Here is a 16,911-nt window from a genome sequence, read left to right as displayed (position 1 = left end):
AACCTGGACTGGCGATTCGTTTCGCATATGACAATCTTCCCCGCACTTCTCCCTGTCTCTCCTTTGTCCCCATGTCTGCCTGCACAGCATTTGCTCCAAGGCCTTGCTTTCCACGGGCTGCTCTCAGGCAATGATTGAGCATAGGAAGGAAACCAACGAAAGCCCTTAGCTTTGAAATGAGGAACTCCTTTAATGGGTGACTTTGGCTCAAAGACTCCCCACTGGCCTGACCTGAACGTTCTTAAAACTGTGCTTGTACTCCAGGATCTTCCTTCTGTCTCTGCTTCACAGGACTGGGCTTGCATCAGCCTAAGGAGAATATAGGCCCAAGTATTCTGAGGTAAAAATACATGTTGTGAAATCTGCCCTGTGCAAACACATCTGTCTGGTCTGCTTTATGGTGGCACTCGGTTCTGTTACTTAAATTCATGGCTCTTTTCTTTCCTTGGTCTCAGCCTTAGTGACCCCAGTCGTACGCTGGTAAATGTTTAACAGTCAGCTCTCTGAAAAGAATGAAAAAGCAGGGATTTGTAGCATTCCCCCAATTTCATTTTCCTAATGAAAATACATCAGTTTAAAATTAAAATAATTCTAAGCTTAAAAAGATTCAGTTTAGTATTTCTACTCAATGAGTAGCTAGGCATTGCTAAGTATCAATTGCTGTCCTTTATGTTTGAATTGTGGCCATATATTTATTAAGTTTAAAATTTTTATGAATATTTTATTTGTGCTATATGTAGATTTTCTTTTCTGGTAGAAAACAAACTAGAGTGGAATCACTTGACCAAGGTAATTTTAAATCATCAGAATGAAAGGCAGGATTTTTCTTACCTGCCTGAGATGTTGAAAGAGAACCTGGAGGGGCTAAGCTGAAATTTTGATCTTCAGAAAGAATGTATTATTTTAAAAGGATACAGAGAGGGGAGAAAGCTGGCAAAACATGCCGAGGCTGAAAATACTGCTATTTTCCCTCACAGTGAAAAATATAAGGTGATTACCAATGGATACCCTTAAACCTAGAATGGGGAACCATGGGGCCATATTAATCACTAGAAAATGTCTTTTGGATATGAAAAGAGCACTGTTTCATTTAGTAGGGTAACCAGTTCTTCTATGAGCTTAGCACCTGGTATAAATAAAGTAGGGTTTCAAAAAGTAATTTTGATTGAACAAACACATGTAAGAACGTGATGTGCTTCATTAATGCTTTGCAAGTGTGCGTGCTCATTCTCGCAGTCATGTCCGACTCTAACTTCATGGACTATAGCCTGCCAGGCTTCTCTGTCCATGGGACTTCCCAGGCAAGGATACTGGAGTAGGCTGCCATGTCCTCCTCTAGGGACTCTTCCCTACCCAGGGATCGAACCCGTCTCCTACTTGGCAGGCGGATCCTTTACCACGGAGTCACTGGGGAAGCCCTCATTAATGCTTTGGACACTTTTAAAGCAAAAGTCAGTATTAAAATCATGAAAAATAAAAAGTCACAGTGCCATTAAACAAAAATTTAAAGACTAAGCACAACATTTTAAAACATAGCCATGTAACTCTACATATTATGTAATACAAATTTCCTCTTTGGCAGTTACTGGTTCTAAAGGCAGACTGATTTAAGTCAAGACAGCATCTCTAAAAAAAATTTTGTCACAGCCCAAGCTGATTATTTCAAGGAAAACTCTGCTTAGGGTTTACATCCTGAATTATTCATTAAAACAAAAACCTGGACTCACTACTTTTTAGTCAGAGCTCTTACATTGTAAGAAATTGGTTCAGAAGCTAAGAGAAAATCAGTTCTCCCAGGAAAACCTCAGAGGAATTTTGGAAAACCAGCAACTGCTCTGAGAGGCAGGAAGTGCAGTGACCCTTACCCAATGACAGAGCTGCCTGGTGACCTCAGCTCTTATGGGTGTGAACAGCCAGTACCCAAATCCTCTAGTCCCAGTGGATTTCTTCTTGACATTTTTACTCACAGCTATTCTCAGCATTTTGTTAGCTAAAGCACACTGAACTGGAGCCTGTTGCTTGTGTGTAATCACTACATTGTTGACTAGAGTAGATGGCCTGCAGCCTTTCTTAATAGAATTGGAAGATGTTCCTTGATTTCTCTCTGTGAGTCTACAGAGGATCGTCTCAACCTTCTGTGAACTCCTTCCCCACGTCCATCCCACTGCATACAGACCACACCATCTCTTCCAAGTGGCACTGCTTCATATTGCAAAGAAAATATGGGTAGTATGTTTAAGGGATTCTGACCTCAATTCCATGGTTAATTGCAGTTGCAGTAAGTCTCCATATTTATTTTACATAGACCTTACTATCTTCACTGTCTGCTTTTGCAGTGCTTTATTAGTGGTTTTAATGTGACTACTTTAAATTCTTTGTCCAAATGAGAACATACTCTAAGTCAATATCATTTGAGAATGATAGGAAAAAAAGAAGAAATATGGAGTGGCAGGATTGGTGATTTTCAGCTTAGACACCTGTGATCTTGATCATGAAAGTTCATTTCACTAGACTCTATTCACATGAAAAGATACACTATTCTTCATAGAATTGGCATAAGATGTAAAACATATATTTGAAATCTCCAGGTGAATGTGCCACTTACTGGAAAATAATATAAAATAACTTTGAGATGTTGAAATATTTTGATGAAGCTCAAATTTACCAAAGTTATCATTGTAGGAAGAAGGGATATAAATGTAATTTTCTAGAATTAGTAGAATGGCATAAGATACACTTCTGGGGTGATTAGTCATTTAGTAGATTCTTAGTCATGGGTGGACAGTAAGAATAGGAAAAAATAAACCAATAGTTCCAAATCGTGACTTAATCTGTTCAGCTCTAAGATGAACCTTCTGGGTAGCTCTGTTTAAATCACTTTACCTTACACCATAGGAGTGACATCTGGTGTTTCCAGCAACTGATGACATCAGAGAAATAAGGATGAGGAAAAACTGTCCATGAGATAATTTGTGGAAAAGTCCTAACCTTTGTGGAATGCTGCTGCTGTGAAAACAGCAAATATTATTTTAATACAGGGATAATCTCATGTTAGGAAACTATTTTTAAATAAATTAATGAACTTTGTTTTTTAGAAAAGTCTTAGGTTTACATCAAAATTGAGCATAAAAGTACACAGAGTTCCCCAAAAAATGTTCCTGTTGTACCACTTCCCTGATATCAATATCCTCACCAAAGTGGTACATTTATTACTATTGATGAATCTACATTGGCACATCATTATGATTCAAAGTCTGTAGTTTACATTAGGGTTCATTCTTGCTGTTGTGCATTTTATGGACTTTGACTAATGTACGTACAGGTATAGTGACATTTACCCATCCTTGTAGTATTGTACAGAGTGGTTTCACAGCCCTAAAAATCTTCTGTGTTCTACCTATTCATTCCTCCCTCCCCACTAACCCCTGGCAACCACTGATTTTTTACTCTGTCCATTGTTTTGCACTTTCTGGAATGTCATATAGCTGGAATCATATGTATGTAGATTTTCCAGATTGGCTTCTTTCAGTTGGTAGTATGCATTGAAAAGCTTCCTCCATATCTTTTCATAGCTTGATAACTCGTTTCTCTTTGGTGTTAAATAATACTCCACTATGTGGATGAACCACAGTTTATCCATTCACCTGCTAAAGGACATCTTGATTGTTTCCAAGTTTTGACAGTTATAAATAAAGCTGCAATAAGTACGTATGTGCAGGTTTTTGTGTGGGCATAAGTTTACAATTCATTTAGATGAAAGCCAAGGAGTATAATCGTTGAATTGTATAGCAAGTAAATGTTCAGTGTTGTAAAAAACTGTCAAACTGTCTTTCAAAGTGGCTGGTCATTTTGCATTGTCACTTACAATGAATGGGTTTCCCTGGTGACTCAGTGGTAAAGAATCCACTTGCCAATGCAGGAGATTTGGGCTGGATCTCGGAGTTGGGAAGATCCCCTGGAGAAGGAAACAGCAACCCACTCTAGTATTCCTGCCTGGGAAATCCCATGGACAGAGGAGCCTGGCAGGCTACAGTCCACAGGATCTCAGAGAATTGGACACAACAACTGAACAACAACACATAATTGATTTAGTGACTTATCTTCTCATTCTTTTGATATTGTCTTTTGCAGAGCAGAAGTTTTTAATTTTAATGAAGTCTAGCTTATCAGTTATTTCTTTTATGGATCATATCTTGATGATGAATCTAAAAAAAAATCATCATATCCAAGATCATCTAGGTTTTTTCCTATGTTATTTTATAGGAAGTTTATAGTTTTGCATCTTATATTTAGGTCTGTGATCCATTTTGAGTTAACTTTTGTGAAGGGTGTAGTCTTTGTCTAGATTCATTGTTTGCTAGTGGATGTCCAGTTGTTCTAGCACCATTTGTTGAAAAAACAACCCTTGCTTCATTATATTGCCTTTGTTTCTTTATCAAAGATCAGTTGACTATATTTACGTGGCTCAATGCTGTGCTGTCTATTCTGTTCCAGCTGGTCTGTCTATTCTTTCACCAACCTTCTCCACTTCATCTGTAGGTTAGTGTCTGATGTTAATTTGGGGGAAATTCTTGATTATTGCTTAAATAAATCCTGTTTCATTTCCTTTTGCTATTCCCATTATGCATAGCTGTCCCACAGTTCTTAAATATTCTGTTTTTTTCTTTCTCTTTGCTTTCAAGTTTTAGAAGTTCTGTTGTCATGTTCTCAATCTCAGAGGTTCTTTCCTCAGCTGTGTTCAGTCTACTGTGAACTCATCAAATGCATTTATTTCAGTTACAGTATTCTTGATCTCTAGCATTTCTTTTTTATTCTTTCTTAGAATTTCTGTTTATCTGCTTATATTATCCACCTGTTCTTGCATGTTGTATATTTTGCCATTAAATACCTTAATCATAGCTTTTTAAAATTCCTGGTCTGGTAATTCCAACCTTGGTACCATGTGTGACTCTGGTTCTGATGGTTGTTCATCTCTTCAGACTTTGCTTTTGCCTTTTACTATGCCTCATAATTTTTTGTTAAAAGATGTACATGAGGTATTAGGTAAAGGGTACTGAGATAAATAGGTCTTCAGTAATGCAGTGAAGAAGTATGGAGGGAAGGGGAGCATTCTCTTTTTTAACGTTTTATTTTATATTGGAGTATAGCCAATTAACAATGTTGTGATAGTTTCAGGTGGAAAGCAAATGAACTCAGCCATACATACACATGTATCTGTTCTCTCCCAAACAGGGGAAGCGTTCTTTAATTCCGCGATTGGTCTCAGCTTTTCCTGAGCCTTGCTTCTGGGCTGTGAACTTCACAGGTGCTCTCAATTTTTAGGGGGGACAGGTTGATGAGAAAAGGCTGAGATTTCCCTCCTGCCAGGTCAGTTGCATGTGTGCTCAGTTGCTTAGTCATGTCTGACTCCCTGCCAGGCTCTTCTGTCCGTGGAACTTTCCAGGCCAGAATCCTGGAGTGGGTTGCCATTTCCTCCTCCAGGGGGTCTTCCCAACCCAGGGATGAACCACGTCTCTTGTGTCTCCTGCCTTGGCAGGTGGATTCTTTACCACTGAGCCACCTGGGAAACCCCCAAGTCAGATAGGCTCTGATAAAAGCTCAGCAGGTTAGGCTGTGGTTAATTGGTTTCTCCTGAGTTAAGCTTGTTAAGGGCGTGCTCTGGTGTGTTGCAAAATGGTTCCCCTACCCCGCACCCCAGTAGAAGCTGGAGAGGATTTCTCTCTGATATTCCCTGTGAGAACCTAGTCTGAGCTCCCGGAGCTCATGAAAGTGCAGAGGTCCCCCATGACTGGGTCCCTCTGGAGGTTTTAATTCTCAGATTTGCCCACACTGAGCCCCCAGCAGTTCACTAACTGCAGTTCGGGTTTTTCTGCCTCAGCACAGCTTCCTGCAGCCACTTCTGCTCTGGTGAGTCATGACTCTCTCTAGCCATCCGTCTGTCTCTTCAGTTTTGAGAGCGGTGGTCTGCCCCATGACCTCCCTTTTCTGATGGATTTAAGAACAATTGCTGATTCTTTAGTCTGTTTTGACTTTTTGCTGGTTATTAGAATGAAATGGCGACTTCTAAGCTCCTTACACACAGGACTGGAAGCTGTAAGTCTAAAATACCATTTTTATATCAACTAAATTTTGACTTTTTAAGATTATGACTGTGAAATTATGTTGCAAACAAATGCTGACTTTTTCTTTCCTCTTGAATATGCCAAAGATCCTTATTCCTCGGTTCAATACCACACTAAGAAGAGCCTACTTTGTTTTACTGGAAATTTTCAATTATTAACATTTCAGCTGTTTTCTTTTGATAATGGAAAAATGTGCATTTTGAAAGTTTCATTTTAGTATTTCATGTGATGGTTTCCATGTGTATGGTGCAGAGTGAAATGTTGGACGTTTAGAAAATTATTTTTACCCTTTGGAAGCTTCTAGTCTAAATTGAATTTTCTTCCTTGTATGTAGCAACCATTCTTTCTGGTGTGGCAGATGGCAAAGCCAAGAGGAAAAGTATTAATGTGTTTCCTCAGTAACTGGTACTTCATGAATCTATGACAAGTTCTAAAATATTAAAATGCAGCTGGGCATCCCAAGAATAAGATTCACAATATTTATTTAAAAACAGCCACTAAAATCATTGTAATCAGACATTTCTCTCACTTCTTTAGTCAGTCATTATCTAAGTTATTACTCAAGTAATCAGTTAATACTTATTCATTTGAACAAGTCTAAAATTCATTCAAACTGTCCAATTCTACACTTTTTCCCTCCTGATTTTCTTATCCAAACATGTATGGAATAATGGTTGCATCCTTTCCTGTCAAAATCCTGCTGGGCAATAAATCACTTTCTATTTTAAGCAACAAGTGATTTCATTTATCAAGACATTCAAATAGTTGCATAAATTAGTAAGACAAACTCAAGAGAAATAGGGCTTGAATACCTCTGTTAACCTTTTATTTCTCTGCAATTATTTTCGGTTACCTTATGCAGTGGTCTTATGACTTTTTGATACTTGCTGCCATCTCTGCTATCAGCAGGGGGTTTTGCCTAGATTCAGCATCATATGTGATATATTCTAAGTTTTGTTTTTTTTTAAGTATTTCCATGGCCTAAATAAAAATGAAGTATGGTCATTTACCACTTTTGAAAGCTAAAGATTTTTTTCACAGTTTTTCAGCACATCGATGAGATGGGGCTGGGTTGTTTTTTTTTTTTTAACCACTAGTCCACAGCTGAAAGCTCTCATTGGAGTGTAAAGTCTGACCACATCCACACAGATACAATGCTCCAGATCTTGACTGTTTTTCTTAGCATCATAAAGTTTCTGTGAGGCAGCTAATATGAAATGTAGGAAGTCCAAGCTCATGATAACTTGGCAGTTTCCACTGAAGGGCTTTGAATTCTCATGGACCAAAGTTCAGTCAGAAACCAAATGAGTTATCCAAGACCTGAAATTGTGCCTCAATACAAACTCAGGGAGGAAGAGAAATCTTTCCAAATATTGAACAAAGAAGCTTAGTTTTTTTCATAGGTTTGTGTCTAATCAGAGGAGAAACTCAGCATGGATTAATAAACCAATGTGCACAGGTATCTTGTGAATGTCCGGTGTGTGGTCTCTAACCCAGCAAACACTCCTATGTGTGGTTGCCCAGGTCAGAGGAGATGAAGAGAGGAAAAAGGCAGTTTGTCTTGAGTTTAGCTTCAGTCACTTCTGGCTTAGCTATGAGCATGTATGTCTGAACTGGGATGTGTTATGAAGATATGCTTGGATATAAAGAGTTTCTTAGACATCTGGCCTGGCAATAGTTGTGAATTTTTAGTAAAGGGCAATTAATTTGGCAGGTTCTAGTGCACTTTTTAAAATTGCTTTTTCAGTTTCCTCTTTTTCTCACAGTTTTTAAATTTAATTTTTATTTTATATTGGGATATAGCTGATTTACAATGTTGTGTTAGTTTCAAGTGTATAGCTGTGATTCAGTTGATCATATGCGTATATGCATTCGTCTTCAGATTTTTTTTTCATATAGGTTAAAACAGAATTTTGAGTAGTTTCCCGTGCTATTCAGTAGGTCATTGTTGGTCTATTTTATATACAGTAGTGTATATATGTCAATCTCAAACTCCTAATTTATCTGTCCTTACTGTGTTTCCCCTTTGGTAACCATAAATTTGTTTTCGAAGTCTGTGAGTCTGTTTGTTTTGTAAATAAGTTTATTTGCATCTTTTTTTAGATCCCTCATATAAGTGATATCATGTGATATTTGTCTTTGGCTTAATTCACTTAGTATGATGATCTCTAGGTCCAACCATTTTGCTGCAAATGGCATTGTTTCATTCTTTCTTGTGGTTGAGTAATATTCCACTGTATATATATACCACAACTTCTTTATCCACTCATCTATCAATGGACATCTAGGTTGCTTCCATGTATTCACTATTATAAATAGTGCTGCAATGAACATTGAGCTGCATGTATCATTTTGAAGTATAGTGTTCTCTGGATATTTGTCTTGGAGTGGGACTTCTGGGTCATATGTGAGCTCTACTATTAGTTTTATAAGGAACTTCTATACTGTTCTCCATGTTGGTTGTACCAATTTACATTCCTATCCACAGTGTAGGAGGGATCCCGCACCCCAGCATTTATTACTTGTAGAATGTTTGATGATAGCCATTCTGACTGATGTGAGGTTATAACTCACTGTGGTTTTGATTTGCATGTCTCTAATAATTACTGATGTTGAGCACATTTTCATGTGCTTTTACTGATCGGGTTGTTTGTCTTTTTGTTATAGAGCTTCATGTGAGCTCACATGTACATTATGTATGTTATGGAGATTAATCACTTGATGGTTGTATCATTTGCAAATATTTCTTCTCATATGGTTTCTCTTGCTGTGTTGTGCAAAAGCTTTCAAGTTTAATGAGCCCCCATTAGTTGATTTTTGTTGTTATTTTCATTACTGTAGGAGGTGGATCCAAAACGATATTGCTGTGATTCATGTCAGAGAGTGTTCTTTCTATGTTTTCCTCTAAGAGTTTTATAGTATCTTGCCTTACATTTAGATCTTTAATCCATTTTGAGTTTATTTTTGTGTATGGTGTTAGCAAATATTCTAACTTCATTCTTTTACATGTAGCTGTACAGATTTCCTAGCACCACTTACTGAAGAGACTGTCTTTTATTCAGGTATATTCTTTCCTCCTTTATTGTGGACTAATTGACCATAGGTGTGTGGGTTTATTTCTAGACTCTCTGTCCTGTTTCATTTATCAATATGTCTGTTTTTGTGACAGTACCATATAGTTTGATGACTGATGCTTTGTAGTATATTCTCAAGTGAGGACACCTAATTCTTCCAGCACTTTTTTCCCCCTCAGGATTGCTTTGGCTCTTCAGGGTCTTTTGTATTTCCATACAGATTAAAACTATTTTCCTAGTTCTGTGAAAAGTGCCATAATTCTTTTGATAGGGATTGCATTGAATCTGTAGATTGCTTTGGGAATTGCTTTGGGTAATATAGTCATTTTCACAATATTAAATTTTCCAATCCAAGAACGTGGTGTATCATTCTATCTGTGTTAGCTTCGATTTCTTTCATCAGTGTCTTACAGTTTTCAGAGTACAGGTCTTTTGCCTCCTTAGGTAGGTTTATTTCCAGGTACTTTGGTCTTTTTGATGCAATGGTAAATGTGATTTTTTTCTTAACTTCTCTTTCTGATCTTTCATTATTAGTGCATAGAAATGCAAGAGACTTCTGTGTATTAACTTTGTATCCGGCAACTTTATTGAATTCATTGATGAACTCTAGCAGTTCTCCGATAACATCTTTAGGGTTTTCTATGTATAATATCATGTCACCTACAATGCTGGTTTGAATTCTTTTCCAGTGTGAATTCCTACTATTTCTTTCTCTCCTGATTGCCATGGTGAGGACTTTCAAATCTATATTGAATAAAAGTGGTGAGAGTGGACATCTTTGTCTTGTTCTTGATCTTAGAGGAAATTCTCTCAGCTTTTCACCATTGAGAATGATGTTGCTCAGTCACTGAGTCTGAACAACCCAATGGATTGTTGCATGCCAGGTTCCTCTGTCTTTCGCTATGTGGAAGCCACACATGTCTATTGAGTCGGTGATGCTGTTTAACCATCTCATCCTCTGCTGCCCACTTCTTTGGCTTCAATCTTTAACAGAATCAGAGTGTTTTCCAACGAGTTGGCTCTTTGCACTACGCGGCCAAAGTACTGAAGCTTCAGCTTCATCATCAGTCCTTACAATTAATATTCAGGGTTGATTTCCTTTAGGATTGACTGGTTTGATCTTGCCATCCAAGGGACTCTCAAGAGTCTTCTCCAGCACTGTAATTTGAAAGCATCAGTTCTTTGGTGCTGAACCTTCTTTATGGTCCAACTCTCACATCTGTACATGACTACTGGAAAAACCACAGCTTTGACCATACAGACTTTTGTCAGCAAAGTGGTGTCTCTGCTTTTTAATACACTGTCTAGGTTTGTCATAGCTTTTCTTCCAGGGGGCAAGCATGTTTTAATTTCATGGCTGTAGTTACTGTCCACAGTGATTTTGGAGTCCAAGAAAATAAAATCTGTCACTGCTTCCACATTTTCCCCTTCTATTTGCCATAAAGTGACTGAATGCCATGATCATGGTTTTTGATAGTGATGTTAGCTATGGATTTGTCATGTATGGCCTGTATTATGTTGAGTTTTTATCATAAACGGGTACTGAATTTTGTCAAAAGCTTTTCCTGCATCTATTGAGATGATCATATGATTTTTGTTCTTTAGCTTGTTAATGTGATATATCATGCTGATTTGTAGACATTGAAAAATCTTTGCATCCCTAGGATAAATTTCACTTTATCATAGTGTACGATCCTTTTAATATGTTGTTGGATTCAGTTTGCTAGTATTTAACACATTTTAAAAGCAAAGGTTCAAGTTTAGATTTTGTCACAACTGTCTTCTTTTTACACTCCCACTGGGAATATAAAAGTTAATATTCATCTCTAAACCTAATAATCTCTCTTCATCCTGGGAGAAATAACTCAGTAGACCTGAATGGACATTCTCTAAAAGGGCCTCAGAGATCCTCATTTTATGGACTCAACAAAGAATTTAATTCAGGTCTCAAGAAGGTGGCCATAGGGTCAGAAATGAAAAGGAAACCTTAAGTCATTCAAAGAGAAGTTACAACTCAGGAGTTAATACAACACTGATTCTGTGTTCCCATGACATTTACAACTGAGGATGTCTGACAGGAGTTGTAAGTTAGAGTATATACCCTCAAATCAGTTGTTGTAAGATGGGTAAATATATGTTCAAGGTGAAAAACTGGTAAAAATATCAGAAAATTGTTTACCTGTCAGGGAATGTTTGACGGGAGGATTCCTACATGCTGTCTCTCATGAGTCCTTTGTCCCTCTTCAAGCGGAACAGCACGCTGCTCCCAGGGACTGAGGTCATTGTGTGAGGCAAGCATGAGTCTCCTTTAGTAAACATTCTCCTTAGGACAAAACAGCTTAATCTCCTTCCCCTTTCTTGAGATATGGATTGTCTCCTGATCTTGTGACTAACATTACCCCTTGTTCCCTTGGTAACGTTTGCTGTACATTTGGTTTTCTGATCTCTCTCATTCCCGAAAGAAGTTTCTTGTACTGCAGCCTATATATACTCATAGAAAAATCATTAAAGCACCTTTGCTCCATCAGAGCTTAGGTCCCCGGGTCTTTTTTGTCTCTCTCTCTCTCTCTCTTTCTGGCTGACTCTCTGGAGCGTGGAGACCCGTCGTGCTCCCTTTTCTGCCCGGGCTTCTAAGACCCCCTCGAGAGGGCGCCTGGTGCCTTTGTGCGCGATGCAAGTCCTGTATCGAGGACTTTATTGGTCCTCTGCATAAACCAAGGGATATCAGCCTCTTTCTCTCTTTCACTTTCTTATCGTCGACTCCGTACCACAAGGTTCTGGTCCGTTAAAGGACCCCAACATTTACCTGGGCTTATGATATGTTTTAAAGACAAGTTTATTATTTTCAATGACTTTATAGTTATTTTTATTTAATAATTGGTACTGGCTCTTTGTGAATTATTTCAATCCAGAAATAGGTTTTGTAACATGTCGTCAGGTTACAAACATTTGTATATGCACAGAAAAGTTCTGGAAGGACATGCACACAAAAACAAGTTGTGGTTGCTTCTGGCGAAAAGAAGTGAGATGGGACATGGCTTTTCATTATATAAACTCTGTGGTGATTTTTATTAACCATGTCCAAATATAAGGTTCACAAATTTTCAAAAAGTACAAAACAACGAATGAGAGAAATGTCATGTGTGTGCAGGAGGAGCTTATACGCTAATAATTTACTTCAAAATTAGAGTATGGTATGTGTGGTGTGTGAAATGATAAAACACATTTGTGCTGATATGGCAAAGAAGTGCCTAACTGCAATAGCTATTTTTTTTTTTAAGTATAGTGAATTTACAGTATTACATTACTTTCAGACATAAGACATAGGCATTTGATAGTTTTATAAGTTATACTTCAAAGTTTTTCCCCAGAAAAGGACAAGGCTACCTTCTTCAATATTCTTGCCTGGACAGTTCTGTGGACAAAGGAGCCAGACAGACTATAGTCCATGGGGTCGCAAACAGTAAGACATGATTTGAGTGACTAACACATTTCCAAAGTTATTATAAGATATATAAAAGACTACATCCCCTGTGCTATACGTTACATCTTTGTAACTTATTTATTTTTAATTGGAGAATAATTTGTAACTTATTTTGTACCTAGTAGCTTGTTCCTCTTAATTCCCTTCTCCTATTTTGTCCCTCCCCAAACCTCTCCCTTGCTGGTAACCACTAGTTCATTCTTGGTATCTGCAAGGCAACAGGTATTTTCTTACAAAAGCAGGAGAAGGTATTGCCTAATGAGGCCCCCTTTTCTTTTCTTCTTATGCGGCACCAACTTTTTTTGAAAATAATCCTCATTTACCAATTACCAGAAACATGGAATTCTATTGTGCCTGAAACAGATTCTCATGAACAAAGGAAGTAAGAGGAAACAAAAACCAGAGAGTAATTGTTTCTAAACAGAATACACCATTCTCACTGTGGGAAGAGTCATTCTTTTAATACAGTCTTCTCTGATGATTCTTCCCCTTTCTTTCCTTTTCTTTCCCACCATCTCTCAGGCAGGGTTGAGCACCATGTTGATGGTTTGCTGCTGTCAGTTGTAAAGTAGAATATGCAGTGGATTTGTCCATGAACTGCTGATATTGTAAGTGCATCCTTCCATCCTGCATGATGCCCTGACCCGGTGGCTCCGGATCAGTGGCCCTGGCTTTGCCAGCCTGTGACACAATGCTGACAATGCCACGGCAGTCGAGCTGAAGGCCATTTGCACAGTGTGACATGCCTCCTTGCTTGGTGCACTTGCGGGGATTTTGATGATGTGATCCATTGTTAGAAACAAGGGGCCACTTCATCTTGACATGGACAAAAGGGGTGAATTACTGAAAAGCTTGAAGGAGTTAAGTTTCTCACAATAAGCCAACAGTCTGGGAAGCACTGGCAGCAATATAATCCTTTAGAAACACATTGATCTTTGGGTTTCTGTTCATTGTCTGCTAGCGTTCAGAATTCCATGCTTCTGAACTTTTTTTGCTTGGCAGGAAAAAAAATGGAATGTTTCAAATGTATGAAACATAATAGCTTATTGTAACAGCAAAAGTATTGTGTTTGTAGGCCCCCGTTTGGCAGATTTTTCTTGAAAGTTTCAGAAATCCCTTGTTAACTTTTAATGCCTTTAATTGTAAAATGCACTTTACCCCCAAAGTCCCCGCATTTCTGCACTGTCACAAAAAGAAACTGGTTAGTTTTGTTTTCCTGCATGTCTCATTGTTCCTTTTCTTTCTCAATTGTCTTAAGAAATACTTGAAAAAAATATTTTTTATATTGAGAGTTTATCTCAATTGTTACCAAGACAAGTAATTCCATTAATTAATATAGTCAAAATGAACAGGAAAAAAATCTAAGTGAGTCCCCTTGCTGCCCCTTTAAGCTTTCTAGTTAGTGAAAGTGGAAAATACCTACAGCAGACAATTCAGGCAATGGTTTCCCATTATGCAACAGCCAGTTTGCAACAAGAGGCAAAGGAAGAAGGGAAATAGAGTAAATAGGGATTTACAAAGCTTCTGAATAAAGATGAGAATTAAACATCACATTCTGTACTTCCAAAATGATTTTTCACTTGAAGTTTCTAAAACTGACAAGCACAATTTAGAATTACTTGACCTTTTATACTACTATTGCTAGTAGAAGAAAACTTTCATTTCTGTGTATAACTAAAGTTCTTTCCATATTCCACAACAGATAGTGTTTAGATAGTGTAAAAAAAAAAAAAAAGCCAAGTTATTGTAACATAATTTTATCATCATTTCTATTACCTAAATACACATGCTATAACAGTACAAAGAATATCATCTAACTTGTGGTAAATAAAGATTAATTTTAACTTTGTTCACATTAAGTAGTTTGCTGAATACAATAGAACACGTTCTTAAATTTTAACCCCTCTCCCTATAAAAATTATTTTACACTGATGTTGAACACCTGTTTCATTTGAGTGAGTTTACTGATGTTATGTATTATGTACTGTGTGAATTCTCCACAACCAATTAATGATCCATATTGACTTTCCCTGCCGAGCTATGAGCTGATTAGTTCTGTGATGTACTGTTACCATCATAAAATGAAAAATCATTTAATATTGACTTCACTAAGACACTCAGAAGACAAATTGGCCCCTAACAATAACATCATGCTCTTCAAAGCCAAATGGAAATGAATTTCAGATCGTGGACACCACTGCTTCTTCCCTTCTATCACAGGAGTAATTAGTGCTAAATGTACTTTTCTTAAATGCATCAATGATAATTTGATAGTTTACATCAAGATTTTTGCCAAGTGTGTTTGGTTTCTGTTCCTGAAGTGAAGTGAAGTCGCTCAGTTGTGTCCGACTCTTTGCGACCCCATGGACTGTAACCTACCAGGCTCCTCAGTTCATGGGATTTTCCGGGCAAAGATACTGGAGTAGGTTGCCATTTCCTTCTCCAGGGGATCTTCCCCACCCAGGGATCGAACCCAGGTCTCCTGCATTGTAGGCAGATGCTTTACCGTCTGAGCCACCAGGGAAGCCCTAAATGGCAGCATGAATAACCATCCCCCGTTGGGACCCCATGGACTGTAGCCTCCTAGGCTCCTTCATCTATGGGATTTTCCAGGCAAGAATACTGGTGGGATGCCATTTCCTTCTCCAGGGGATCTTCCCAACCCAGGGATTGAACCTGAGTCTCCCGCATTGTAGGCAGATGCTTTACCATCTGAGCCTCCAGGGAAGTCCCATCAATGCTCTTGATAAATATTTAGCTCAAGATCAGTTTCCTGTCTTCTTATAAGGACCCTCTTCAGCTTGAATACCCAGTTCTTAACCCAGCGCCTGACCATTAATAGTTGGTCTTGTATCTACTGGAATACATGCCAGATGTTGTTCCAAATTCCATATGTATTAACTTACTTATATTCATAATAAGGCATGAACTTGTTGTTATTGCCATTTTACAGATTACAAAACAGCGAGGTTCAATAACTTTCCAAGTTCATTTAACCAGAAAGTGGAGGAGCCAGCCTTTAAACTCAGGCAGTCTGACTCCAGATCTTGCATTCCTAACCACTAAGCTGTGTATACCCAAGCAATGTTGATTTCACAGAACTGATTTTACTGGATACTTCCACAGATACCCTGAGCAAAATGCCTTGAAAGGGGGATGAGGAAACTTATTTGTCCAGTGAAATCTGATGACTTAGCAGAGATGGAAGCTAAATTATGTTTTCCTCACATTCTGATTTATCTTATGCTACTTTAAATTAAATACCAAGGCAATATTTCTTTTGTAATGTGTCTAAAATACTCCCCGTTTATAAGTTCTCCTAGAATGTCACATGCAATTTAGGTTCACTGTTTTCATCACTAAGTGTATTTCTCTTTAAATGAAAGATCCACTTAAATTAGCATGTAAGTTAATTAAGAATGAGTGTGTAATTCATTTTATCGATAAGTAAAGTGAAAAGGTGTTAAGACACTTAGGTGCATAACATTTGATGCAATTTTTTTCCACTACACTCTATGTTTATAGATAATGCTGTCTTGAGTGCCTGGCTATTTTTCTCAAAATCTGAGGTAATGCAATAACTATTATGAAAGGGGGCTATGCTGTGCTTTAGGGAGATAATAAATAGTGTAGTATTACTGTTCAAAGGTGGGAATGCTTATCTCTGGCTAAAGGAGTAGGATGTAGGAAGAAAGACCCAGAAGAACATCTCCCAGGATGGGTCTTGAAGAATAAGTAGAACATGGTCTTATAAAAAAGATGCAGGCCATTTCAGGTAGAAGGAATATTCAAAGGAGGACAACTCTGGTTCCTAAACTGGTGGACTCAGCTAACATGGACTCTTTCCTGATACAAACACCTGAAGATTCTGGGGAAAAAAAATAGGAAAAATAATGTAAATACTATGGTTGAGACTGTAAGATAAAAAAAGTGGGAGGGGACAATCCTTTTGGCATCAGAGAGAGTTCCTGAAGCACAGAACAGTAGAGGTAGAGAGGATTACCACTGTGGTCTGAAGCTGGGATCTCAGACCCATAGTTAGGTCTCACAGGCCTAGGAGCCGAAGACTTAATGTCTGCCAAAAATAAGAGTCTTGCCCTCCATAAAGATACGAGCTAAAAACATGCATTAAGATAGGAAAGGCTGCTCACTCTGTGACAGGACACTAGAAAAGTGACATCTACAAGACCAAAGATGGGGAAGAATGTCCAGAGCATTGTGTAGGGAAAAA

General features: G+C 38.0%; 1 non-coding gene across 1 annotated transcript; it reads right to left on the bottom strand.

The window, feature by feature from the left end:
* Positions 1-15,132: 15,132 nt before the first annotated feature.
* Positions 15,133-15,204, bottom strand: TRNAC-ACA (transfer RNA cysteine (anticodon ACA)). The gene has a single exon. It is a non-coding gene; the product is annotated as a tRNA-Cys (tRNA).
* Between the last annotated feature and the right edge of the window lie 1,707 nt (positions 15,205-16,911).

The sequence above is a fragment of the Dama dama genome, chromosome 9, assembly GCF_033118175.1.
Source record: "Dama dama isolate Ldn47 chromosome 9, ASM3311817v1, whole genome shotgun sequence".
Classification (NCBI taxonomy): Eukaryota; Metazoa; Chordata; class Mammalia; order Artiodactyla; family Cervidae; genus Dama; species Dama dama.
Note: the sequence above shows the minus strand (reverse complement) of the source record. Positions and strands in the feature narration are given on the sequence as shown.